Here is a 12045-nt window from a genome sequence, read left to right as displayed (position 1 = left end):
AATGGGATAATTTAGTATGTATCTTTATGTATCTGGCTTTTTTTCACTCAACATTATGTCTGTGAGTTCATGTTATATCAGCAACTTGTTCTTTTTTAATGCTGTATTGTATTCCATTTATTTTATTGTTGATGAACATTTTGATTGTTTTCATTTTGGGGGCAATTTTATGAATGAAGTGGCAATGAACATTCTTGTACAGATCTTTTAGTGGACATAATCCATTTTGATGACGTTTGGAGTATTCCATTGTGATTTTGATTTGCATTCCTCTGATGACTAATGATACTGTATTAGTCAACTATTATTGCTTAATAAACAACCTGAAAATTGGCAGTGATGTACAACAATAAGTATTTATTTGTTGGTCATGATTTTGTGGGTCAGCTGGGATAGACCTTGCTCTGTGTATCCCATCTTACTGGGACTAGTAGGCTAGTTGAGGCATGTTCTCGTGGTGGTACAAAGGGCAAGAAGGCTCATCTAGCTTACCACACGTATTTCAAGACTTTGTTTATATCATGTCTGTTGACGTCCCACTCTAAATTGTCATGTGTCTTAGCCTAAATTCAGGGGATGGGGAGGTATACTTCTCCAGAGGACAGTGAAAGTAGGTAGTGAATATTTTTGAACAACATTTTGTTCAAAAAATATTGATATTTTGAACAGTAATCTACCACAGATGTTGAGTTCTTCATTGGCCATTTGGATATTTTCATAAGAGCCACTCTTCTATATATATTGTTGCCCATGCTTACTGTATCAGCAACATTGATTACCTCCTTAGGAAAGGACTTTGATTACTTGCTTTTTTTTTTTTTTTTTTTTTTTTTTTGCGGTACCCGGGCCTCTCACTTCACTGTCGCGGCCTCTCCCGCTGTGGAGCACAGGCTCCGGACGCGCAGGCTCAGCGGCCATGGCTCACGGGCCCAGCTGCCCCGCGGCATGTGGGATCTTCCCGGACCGGGGCACGAACCCGTGTCCCCTGCCTCGGCAGGCAGACTCTCAACCACTGCGCCACCAGGGAAGCCCGATTACTTGCTCATTTTTAAAGCCACACCTGTCAAATTGTTGTTGAAAATAACTCTCAAAGAAGTCAAAGTGGTGTATATACATGAAAACAGATGAGAAAGTCAGTAGGAAAAAGGTACAGTGAAGTTTAATAAAATAACTACCTTAAGCATTAAAGATGATTGGTAAAATACGTGGATTAATGTGGATTTGAATTCGTTTATTCCTTTAACAAATATATTTTTGAGTTGTGGATACCTATGATGAAAAAGGCAAGTCTTTTCCCTTTAATGGAGAAATCAGACTGTAAGCAAAAATACAAATAAATAATATAATTCTAGGTAGTGCATCAAGTCCTCTGATTAAAAATAAGTCAGGGCAAGGACAATAGAGTGGAGAAAGAGGGTTATTTTAGATAAGGTAGTAAAGAAAAGCCTCTCTGAGGAGCTGGCATTTGAGCAGAGACCTCAGTGATATGAAAGAACGTCCAGGCAGAGAGAACAAGAAAGAAGCGTAGAGGTCCTGAAGCAGGTATAAGCTTAAACACAGAAAAAAGACCAGTGAGGCTAGATTGAAGTGGAGTGAGGGAAAGATAGAAGTTTCAGTTTTATTTAATTGTGTTATGGAGAGTCATTCAAGGTTTTGAATAGGAGAGTGGCAAGATCTGATTTACCTTTAAAAAGGGTGACTGCCTGTTCTGTTGTGTATAAAACAGACTGTAGTGGAGCAATGATAGAAGCAAGGATGTCACACTTCAAGTAACTCAGATGAGAGAATGATAATGGGCTTGAACGAGGTGATAGAGATAGAAATGGTAAAAACTGGTTAGTTTCAGGATATATTTGAAAGGCAGACCAATAGTAATTATTGATGGATTGAATCTAAGAGGGATTTCCTTACAGAATTCCTTACAGGGAAGGGGTCGGAAAAATTTAAAGGTAATGCATTAGTTAGGGTAGGCTAACTACTGTAACTAAACAACCTCCAAATATCTGTGGCTCTATGCAATAAAGTTTTATTTATTATTTACTTCACAGTCCGATATAGGTGAATGGGGTTGGGGTGATGGTGGGTACTCTTCCACGTGGTCATGGGGGACCCAGGGTCCTTCCATCTATTGGCTCTGTGTCCCTTAGAATCTTAGAGCTTCTTACTGGATCCTCTCCAGACAAGGAAAGGCAGACCTTTTTTTTAGGGGCTTTTATTGGCTCAGCTGGGAGGGGATGTACATTACCCCTGCCCACATATCATTGGCATGGGACTTGATCACATGGTCACATGTAACTAACTGCAAGGAAGGTTGGGAAATAAAGTCTAGCTGAGTGCCCAGGAAGAGGAAGAAATGGGTTTGTAAAAAGAGTATTTGGGGACCTTTGGAAGAAAAAATCATTACAAAACACATAGTTTGCATAGTTTAAAAATACAAATATTTGCATATCTAAATAAGTTACATGTATGTTTATATACATACGTACCTAATTTTATGGCACTTTGCTTTATTGTGCTTCACAGGTAACTGAATTTTTTACAAATTGAAGTGGCCACTGCATTCAAGCAAGTTTATTAGCACCATTTTTCCAACAGCGTGTACTCACTTTGTGTCTCTGAGTCACATTTGGTAATTCTCTCAATATTTCAAACTTTCATTATTACTGTATTTGTTATGGTGCTCTGCGATCAGTGACCTTTGATGTCACTATTGTAATTGTTTTGGGGCGCCACAACCACGCCCACACAAGACGATGAACTAGTCGGCATATGTTGTATGTGTTCTGGCTGCTTCACCGATTGGACAGTCCCCCGGTCTCTTTTCCTTTCCTCAGGCCTCCTGATTCCCTGAGATATAAAAATATTGAAATTATGCCAATTAATAACCCTACAGTAGCTTCTAAGTGTTCAAGTGAAAGGCAGGGTCGCATGTCTCTCACTTTAAATCAAGAGCTAGAAATGACTAAGCTAAGCGAGGAAGGCATGTCGAAAAGCTGAGATAGGCTGAAAGCTAAGCCTCTTGTGCCAGTTAGCCAAGTTGTGATTGCAAAGGAAAAGTTCTTGAAGGAAATTAAAAGTGCTACTCCAGTAAACATCAAGAATAAGAAAGCAAAATAGCCTTATTGCTGATATGGAGAAAGTTTTAGTGGTATGGATAGAAGATCAAACCAGTTACAATTCCTTTAAGCCAAAGGCCAATCCAGAGCAAGGCCCTAACTCTCTTCAATTCCATGAAGGCTAAGAGAGGTGAGGGAGCAGCAGAAGAAAAGTTTGAAGCTAGCAGAGGTTGGTTCATGAGGATTAAGAAAAGAAGCTGTCTCCATAACATAAAAGTGCAAGGCAAAGCAGCAAGTGCTCAATGTAGAATTTGCACCAAGTTATCCAGAAAATCTCGCTAAGGTAATTAATGAAGGTCGCTATGCTAAACAACAGATTTTCAATGTAGGTGAAATAGCCTTCTATTGGAAGAAGATGCCATCTAGAACTTTCATAGCTAGAGAGGAGAAGTCAATGCCTGTTTTCAAAGGACAGGCTGAATCTCGTTTAGGGTTAATGCAGCTGGTGACTTGCAGTTGAAGACCAGTGCTTATTTACCATTCCAGAAATCCTGGGGCCTTTGAGAATTATGCTAAATCTACTCTCCCTGTTCTCTAAAATGGAACAACAAAGGCTGGATGCTGTCACATCTGTTTATAACATGGTTTACTGAATATTTTAAGCCCACTGTTGAGACCTGCTCAGAAAAAAAGATTCTTTTCAAAATATTACTGCTCACTAACAATGCACTTGGTCATCTAAGAGCTCTGATAGGGATGTATGAGATTAATGTTGTCTTCATGCCCCCTACACAACATCCATTCTGCAGATCAAGGTGTAATTGTGACTTTCAAGTCTTATTATTTAAGAAAAACATTTCATAAGGCTCTAGCTGTCATAGACAGTTTATTTCCTCTGATGGTTCTGGGAAAAGTCATTTGAAAACCTTCTGGAAATGATTCAGCATTCTAGATGCTATTGAGACCATTTGTGATTCATGAGAAGATGTCAACATAGAAGTTTGGAAGAATCAGATTCCAACCCTCATGGATGACTTTGAGGGGTTCAGCACTTCAACAGAGGAAGTAATTGAAGATGTGGTAGAAATAGCAAGAGAATTAGAATTAGAAGTGGAATCTGAAGATGTGACTGAATTGCTGCAATTTCATGGTAACGCTTGATTGGCTGAGGAGTTGTTTCTTATGGATGAGCAAAAAGAAAGTGGTTTCTTGAGGTGGAATCTACTCCTGGTGAAGATGCTGTGAAGATTATTGAAATGACAACAGAGGATTCAGAATATTACATAAACTTAGTTGATAGAGCAGCGGCAGGATTTGAGAGGATTGACTCCAATTTTGAAAGAAGTTCTGTGGGTAAAATGCTATTAAACAACATTGCATGCTACAGAGAAATCGTTCATGAAAGGAGGTCAATCGATGCAGCAAACTTCATTGTTGTCTTATTTTAAGAAGTTGCCATAGTCACCCCAACCTTCAGAAACTACCACTGTGCTCTGTCAGCAGCCGTCAGCATTGAGGGAAGACCCTCCACCAGCAAAAAGATTACAACTCGCTGAAAGCTTCAGTGATGATTAGCACTTTTTTTTTAGCAATAAAGTAGTTTTTAATTGAGGTCTGTACATTTTTTAGACATAATGCTATTGCACACTTAATAGACTATAGTGTAGCGTAAACATAACTTTTATAGCAACGGGAAACCAAAAAAATCTTTGTGACTTGCTTTATTGTGATATTCACTTTATTCTGGTGGTCTGGAACCGAAAACTGCAATATCTCCAAGGTGTGTCCGTATGTGATTATACATTAGTATGGTAATAAATATATTTATTTGTAGAACATTTCAGTTGTAAGTACTAAAAAATGAAGAAACATGAATATTAGCTCTTGAGTACCACTTTCCCAGAGTCATTTTTCTAAAATAAGTTCAAAATATTTAATAGCTCTCTCAGCATGAAATTTATAGCAGTACACAAGTCAGTAATGTTTTCTCAAACGGACCCTACCTTGATAGTAGAATATTCTTCTTTCAAAATGTACTGGTGAGGCTCTTGCTTTGAGTGAAGCTGTAACAAAGCTGGATTTTTATTTTTCAGATATACGTTTGCCTGATTCTGTCCTTCTAATCCTCTTGTCACTGAGTGATAATATATGATCATGCTTGCTAACGTTCATAAATAGATCCCTATGATAAAGCAAGTATAAAGAGAAAGGACACTTCTTTTTTCTTCTTGAAAAATAACTTTGATAACTTGATAAAAAAAGTAAAAGCAACAATGCATATTTTTTGAAAATTAAGTTTTATTAGCACAAAGACAGAACACTGCATTAAAAATCTTTAGTTATTTCTTTTTATCTTTTTTTACTGAACTTCTGATTTAAAGGAAACTGTATTCCGAACTCTGTTTCCTTCACCATAGTTTTCCTCTATAATTAGTCTCTTCTAACTCAGTCCAGTGAATGTCATAAGCTAGCCTATTCTGAACCACACCCTACTGACCACAGCAACTGTCTCACCACATTGTTTTTCTCTGTTAGCATATACTTTTGAAATAACTACTTTGGGATAGGGCATAAAAAGAATATTAAATAATTTTCTTTATGAAAAATATAGCAATATCTGATGCTATATAAGTGCCAGTAATTCCTAATATGCATAGTTTTATTTTATTTTTAAAATTAGTCGTTTATCCCCACATCATTATTGAGTAATCCATTTTTCTCTGCCGATTTGAAATATTTATCATCAATTTTATAGATTTTTTTTTTTTTTGCTCTTTAAGCCTTAATTTTCTATTTTGGAAGGTAATAGTTTGTTTCCTGTCTCAGAGAATTGCTGTTCAACTCAAATGAAGTAATGCATGTCAAACTTAATTTTGGTGAACACTATAAAAGGAAAATTTGACTATTTCCCCGAAGCTTAATATTGTGGTTCATTTTTTATATACGTATACTTTTATATACAATTTTGTAGTTTATGTTTTTTCATTTGACGTTATATTGTACATCCCTTGCCATATTTCTGCATGGTTGGCATTGCAAGTATCTTTCACTATCTAAATCTGTGTAATTCTTCAGTTTTGATAGTGGATTTGGATGCCCGGTGGGGGGGTACTGCCTTATTTGAATTTATTTGGTTATGCAAGTGGATAGCAAATAGCATGATAGTGAAGGAAGTATCCAAAAGTGTATTCAAATATATTTGGTTCCTGAGTTTAGATTGTGAGATTTTGGATATGAGGAATTTGTATAACAAGGGATGCCTATATAATCAAAGGATATTATACTAAACCTGTTGTAGTGGGTTCTTTTGTTGACAGAGAACAGAAAAACCCAACTCAGAGTGGCTCAGGGAATAAAAAGGAATTGATTGGCACACTTAACAAGAGGTTCAGTGGTTGAGTTTAGCTGAGGCACAGCTGGATTCAGTGGCTCAGTGTTGATAAGGTTTTGCAGTGTGTTGAGTTAGTTCATTTCTTTTACTGCAGAGAGGCTTTTTCTATGCATTCAGAGAAGACGACTGCCAATAGCTCTAGATTTACATTTTTCTAGATTAGCAGCCCTAGTAGTGAAAAAAAAAATGCTTCTTTCCTAAGAGTTACAGCAAATTTCCAGTAGGGAATCTCAGTAAGCAGCCACTGTCACTAGGGGGAATGGAATAAACTGATTGGCAGGGCCTGGGTCACAACTAAGTGGGGGGTGAGTTCAGTCCATTCAAACTGTGTCATATGACAAGGGAGGAGTAGTTCTTCAAAGGAAAACACAGTACTTTCACCAGAAGAAGGTATAGATTACTTATGGGGCAGACTAAACCGATAGATGTCCATATACCTATTAGTGTGTCATACAATGACTCATTTTTTCCATCACCCTTTCTTTTTTTTTTTTTTTTTTTTTTTTTTTTTTTTTTTTTTTGCGGTACGCGGGCGTCTCACTGTCGCGACCTCTCCTGCTGCGGAGCACAGGCTCTGGATGCGCAGGCTCAACAGCCATGGCTCACGGGCCCAGCCGCTCCGTGGCATGTGGGATCTTCCCGGACCGGGGCACGAACCCACGTCCCGTGTGTCGGCAGGCGGACTCTCAACCACCGCACCACCAGGGAATCCCCACCCTTTCTTTAGTTGAAATACTACAAGATGTTTATTCTTTCAGCACCAAATTTGGCTTTTAGTTGGTATTGATGTACTATAGGTTAAAATTGGGCTGGGACTTCTCTGGTGGCGCAGTGGTTAAGACTCCACTCTCCCAATGCAGGGGGCCTGGGTTCGATCCCTGGTCAGGGAACTAGATCCCACATGCATGCCGCAACTTAGGAGCCTGCAAGCTGCAACTAAGGAGCACACCTGCTGCAACTAAGGAGCATGCCTGCTGTAACCAAGACCCGGCACAACCAAATAAATAAAATAAAAACATAAATATTAAAAAAAAATTGGGCTCCTATAGCCTGTCTAGTGATAAAGATCAGCTAACTGCACTCTTTTTTTTTTAAGTCTTTATATTGAATTTGTTATAATATTGCTTCTGTTTTATGTTTTGGTATTTTGGCCGTGAGGCATGTGGGATCTTAGCTCCCTAACCAGGGATCAAACCCTCACCCCCTGCTTTGGAAGGTGAAGTCTTAACCACTGGACTGCCAGGGAAGTCCCTAACATGCCCTCTTGTCACATCTTACCTGAGAAGCTGTTCCTCGACTCATCCTTTTTTTTTTTTTTAATTCTTTCAGAAAAAGTGTTTTTTCTTTCTGTGAGAGTTACCTGTCTACCTTTGACCTAAATCTCATTTTGTCTTGCTTACCAAAGAACCTTGGCTCATCAGACCTTCATTTTTTTAAGTTTTCAGTTCCTTTTTCTCTGCTTGATTCTATTTATAACCATAAAGGTGTGCTGCCAAGCCCCCTAACTAATAAACATTTCACTCATACTTCTTCTCCTTTCTTTTATAGCAGATATGAGCAACACCTGCTAGTCTACTTGCCAATCTGTCACTTCCTGTTTAACTTCTTATAGTCCTTTTCTGTTTTCTGCTTTTCAGGGTCACCAGTGATATCCTGAGACCTTTGTCTCAGGTGTAAACCTAGTATTACAGTATGTAAGGGCTAAAGAGGGCCTTAGAGATATTTAACTCAACTTTCTTTTTCCATTTTGCTTGAAGTTATTTTGATTATACCAACTTTCTTTTGGCTAGAATTTACATGGTATATCTTCTTCTTTTTTTTTTTTAACTTTCAGGTTCTGTATCCTCGTATTATACATGTGTGTCTATTGAAAACAGCACAGAGGTGGATTTTAAAAATCTGCTCTGGCAATCTTTGTCTTTTAACTGGAGCATTCACACTTAATACAGGTACTTATATATTTAGTATGCTTCCCATTTGTTCCATCTGTTCTAAATGCCCCCCTTGCCCTCTTTTATATTGATTTTTTTTTTTCGGTACACGGGCCTCTCACTGCTGCGGCCTCTCCCGCTGTGGAGCACAGGCTCCGGACGTGCAGGCGCAGCGGCCACGGCTCACGGGCCCAGCCGCTCTGCAGCATGTGGGATCATCCCAGACGGGGGCACGAACCCGCGTCCCCTGCATCAGCAGGCGGACTCTCAACCACTGCGCCACCAGGGAAGCCCTATATTGATTATTTCTTATCATGCTGTATTTTCATTCTACTAGTTGTGAAGTTATACTTTTTCCCTATTTTTTTTAGTGGTTATCCTAGAATAGGGGTTGGCAAATGTTTTCTTTTAAGGGCCACATAATAGACATTTTTGGCTTTGTGGACTATATGGTCTCTGTCATAACTGCTCAGTTCTGCCACTGTAGTGCAAAAGCATCCATAGGTAACAGGAAACAGTATAAATTATAGAGGACTAGATGTTATCATCCAGATAGATGAGCACTGGGTTGAGACCAGAAACTGGGAGAATATTTTTATCCTTAAAGTGAGGTAGTGGAAGAGGAACTGTAAGATTGATTCAGAAAAAAGAATCAACCTATCAGGAAGATTACAAGAAAAAGAATTGTCATGTGAGGGCTGTTTTAAAAATGAGAAGATAGCCACATTAGTCAAATGCTACAGTGTGGTGTGTTAAGATGAGGCTTGAGAAGAGACCTTTGGATTTGGCAACCTTATGGTAATTGGTGATGTTTTTAAAGAACATTGGCAGTAGCTTGCTATGTGGAAAGAGTGGTAAGGGAGTGGAAAGTGGATGTATAGACCACTGATTCCCAAATGCTATTCTCTGGACCAGCAACAAAAGAATTGCCTAGTTGTCCCAACCTCAGAACCATTATTGGGCCTAGAAATGTATATTTTTAAAATGTTCCCTAGATGATTCTGATAAACACTCACGGATTGCTGTCAAGATGTATTTAAGAGTGATTTGTTTTTTAATTTTTTTTTTTTTTTTGGCCATGCTGTGCAGCTTGCGGGATCTTTGTTCCCCAACAAGGGATCGAACTGGGGCCCCCTGCAGTGGGAACTTGGAGTCCTAACCACTGGACTGCCAGGGAATTCCCTGCGAGTGATATTTTGAGGCAACCCCTTCTTTCTAAACACAAAGCAAAGACTGATAAAGTAACAAAAAGGAAAACTGAATTGACATAAATGGGGCTCAAAAAGGTAAACATTTCTATTTTGGAAAGAGAATAGAACACAAAGCAGTGACTGGGGCTTATGTCTGGGAGCTTGCAGGGAAAGCATCTGAGGTTTTGGCCTCTGAGATAATGTGGAAGTGTCATTGGAATTGGGCTCATTGTTGGTAACCACGGGCCAGGGTAGGTAGGGCTCCTCTATTGAAAAAGGCATTTCTGAGTTTAGCTCTGGGGCTGCCTTTTTTTTTTTTTTTTGGCCGTGCCGTGTGGCATGCAAGATCTTAATTCCCCGACCAGGTACTGAACCTGTGTCCCCTGCATTGAGAGCACGGATTCTTAACCACTGGACTGCCAGGGAAGTCCCTGGGGCTGCCATATTATTCACCTTTATAGATCAGACTACAGTTATGCAGTGCATCTCCTGAAATAGTACCCAGCACAGCCTGCATGACTGTAAGGAGTAGCTTTGCTGCTTTCTATTGCTAGAAGCCACAGTTTATATGAGGCCTTATACCTACGGATTCAGGAGAACACAAACATAGCTTTACAGCTAGACCTTCTAGCTTAAAGCATATCCTTACTGTTACTGCAGGACAGATCTCCTGATTTGAATAGGCCAACTGTAAGAAAAATATTTATGAGATAACTGGGGAAATCACACACTGACCAGTCATATTAAAAAATATTAATTTTTAAAGGTGTGATTAATGGTATTGTGGCTTTGTTTTAAAAATATAGTAAATAGTGGGTTCTTAGTAAATGCTGGTATGAAAAACAAAAGTCTTCCATCAAAAAGTTCACCTCTAAAGCTAAGTTCTCAAACAAATTAAGTCATCTAATGCTGAGAAACATAAGAAATAAAATCAACAATCAGAAGAGCAGTTCACGCCGATGACATTAAAATATCAGATTATATATTATTTAGGATTTTCAAGGAGGTAAGTAAGTGAGTAGTATCTCTTAAAACTATATGCCAACTAGAGGGGAGAAATGGCGGAAGAGTAACACGCGGAGATCACCTTCCTCCCCACAGGTACATCAGAAATACATCTACATGTGGAACTGCTCCTATAGAACACCCACTGAACGCTGGCAGAAGACCTCAGACCTTCCAAAAGGCAAGAAACTCCCTACGTACCTGGGTAGGGCAAAAGAAAAAAGAATAAACAGAGACAAAAGAATAGGGACGGGACCTACACCAGTGGGAGGGAGCTGTGAAGGAGGAAAGGTTTCCACGCACTAGAAGCCCCTTCACTGGCGGAGACTGCGGGTAGCAGAGGGGGAAGCTTCAGAGCCACGGAGGAGAGCGCAGTAACAGGGTGCGGAGGGCAGGGCGGAGAGATTCCCGCACAGAGGATCGGTGCTGACCGGCACTCACCAGCCCGAGAGGCTTGTCTGCTCACCCGCCGCGGGGGGGCGGGGGCTGGGAGCTGAGGCTCGGGCTTCGGTCGGAAGCAGGGAGAGGATTGGGGTTGCCTGCGTGAACACATCCTGAAGGGGTTAGTGCACCACAGCTAGCCGGGAGGGAGTCCAGGAGAAGTCTGGAGCTGCCGAAGAGGCAAGAGACCTTTTCTTCCCTCTTTGCTTCCTGGGGCGCGAGGAGAGGGGATTAAGTGCGCCGCTTAAAGGAGCTCCAGAGACGGGCGCGGAGCTGCCGAAGAGACGAGACTTTTTCTTGCCTCTGTTTCCTGGAACGAGAGGAGAGGGGATTAAGCGCACTGCGTAAAGGAGCTCCAGAAATGGGCGCGAGCCGTGGCTAACAGCGCGGACACCAGAGACGGGCATGAGACGCTAAGGCTGCTGCTGCCGCCACCAAGAAGCCTGTGTGCGAGCACAGGTCATTCTCCACACCTCCCCTTCGGGAGCCTGTGCAGCCCGCCACTGCCAGGGTCCTGGGATCCAGGGGCAACTTCCCCGGGAGAACGCACGGCGCTCCTCAGGCTGGTGCAATGTCATGCCGGCCTCTGCCGCCGCAGGCTCACCCCGCATCCGTACCCCTCCCTCACCCCGGCCTGAGTGAGCCAGAGCCCCCGAATCAGCTGCTCCCTTAACCCCGTCCTGTCTGAGCGAAGAGCAGACGCCCTCGGGCACATTAAAAGGATCATACACCATGATCAAGTGGGGTTTATTCCAGGAATGCAAAGATTCTTCAATATACGCAAATCAATCAATGTGATACACCATATCAACAAACTGAAGGAGAAAAACCATATGATCATCTCAACAGATGCAGAGGAAGCTTTTGACAAAATTCAACACCCATTAATTTAAAAACCCTGCAGAAAGTAGGCATAGAGGGAACTTTCCTCAACATAATAAAGGCCGTATATGACAAACCCACAGCCAACATCGTCCTCAATGGGAAAAACTGAAACCATTTCCACTAAGATCAGGAGCAAGACAAGGTTG

General features: G+C 40.8%; 1 protein-coding gene across 8 annotated transcripts in view; it reads left to right on the top strand.

Annotated features, from left to right (window-relative positions):
• The window catches only part of MYO9A (myosin IXA), a 283494-nt gene that overhangs the window by 36351 nt on the left and 235098 nt on the right, over positions 1–12045 (top strand). The window contains exon 1 of one of the 8 annotated variants that reach the window (XM_028495016.2): positions 8350–8396. The exons of the other annotated variants lie outside the window; for them this stretch is intronic. The gene's annotated coding sequence lies outside the window, so the exon portion shown is untranslated. Of the gene's footprint in view, positions 1–8349; positions 8397–12045 lie in introns of those variants that run through there. 8 annotated transcript variants of the gene reach the window in all.

Source organism: Physeter macrocephalus, chromosome 11 (genome assembly GCF_002837175.3).
Source record: "Physeter macrocephalus isolate SW-GA chromosome 11, ASM283717v5, whole genome shotgun sequence".
Taxonomy (NCBI): Eukaryota; Metazoa; Chordata; class Mammalia; order Artiodactyla; family Physeteridae; genus Physeter; species Physeter macrocephalus.
The sequence above is the reverse complement of the archived record's forward strand: the minus strand, read 5'-3'. Positions and strand labels throughout refer to the sequence as shown.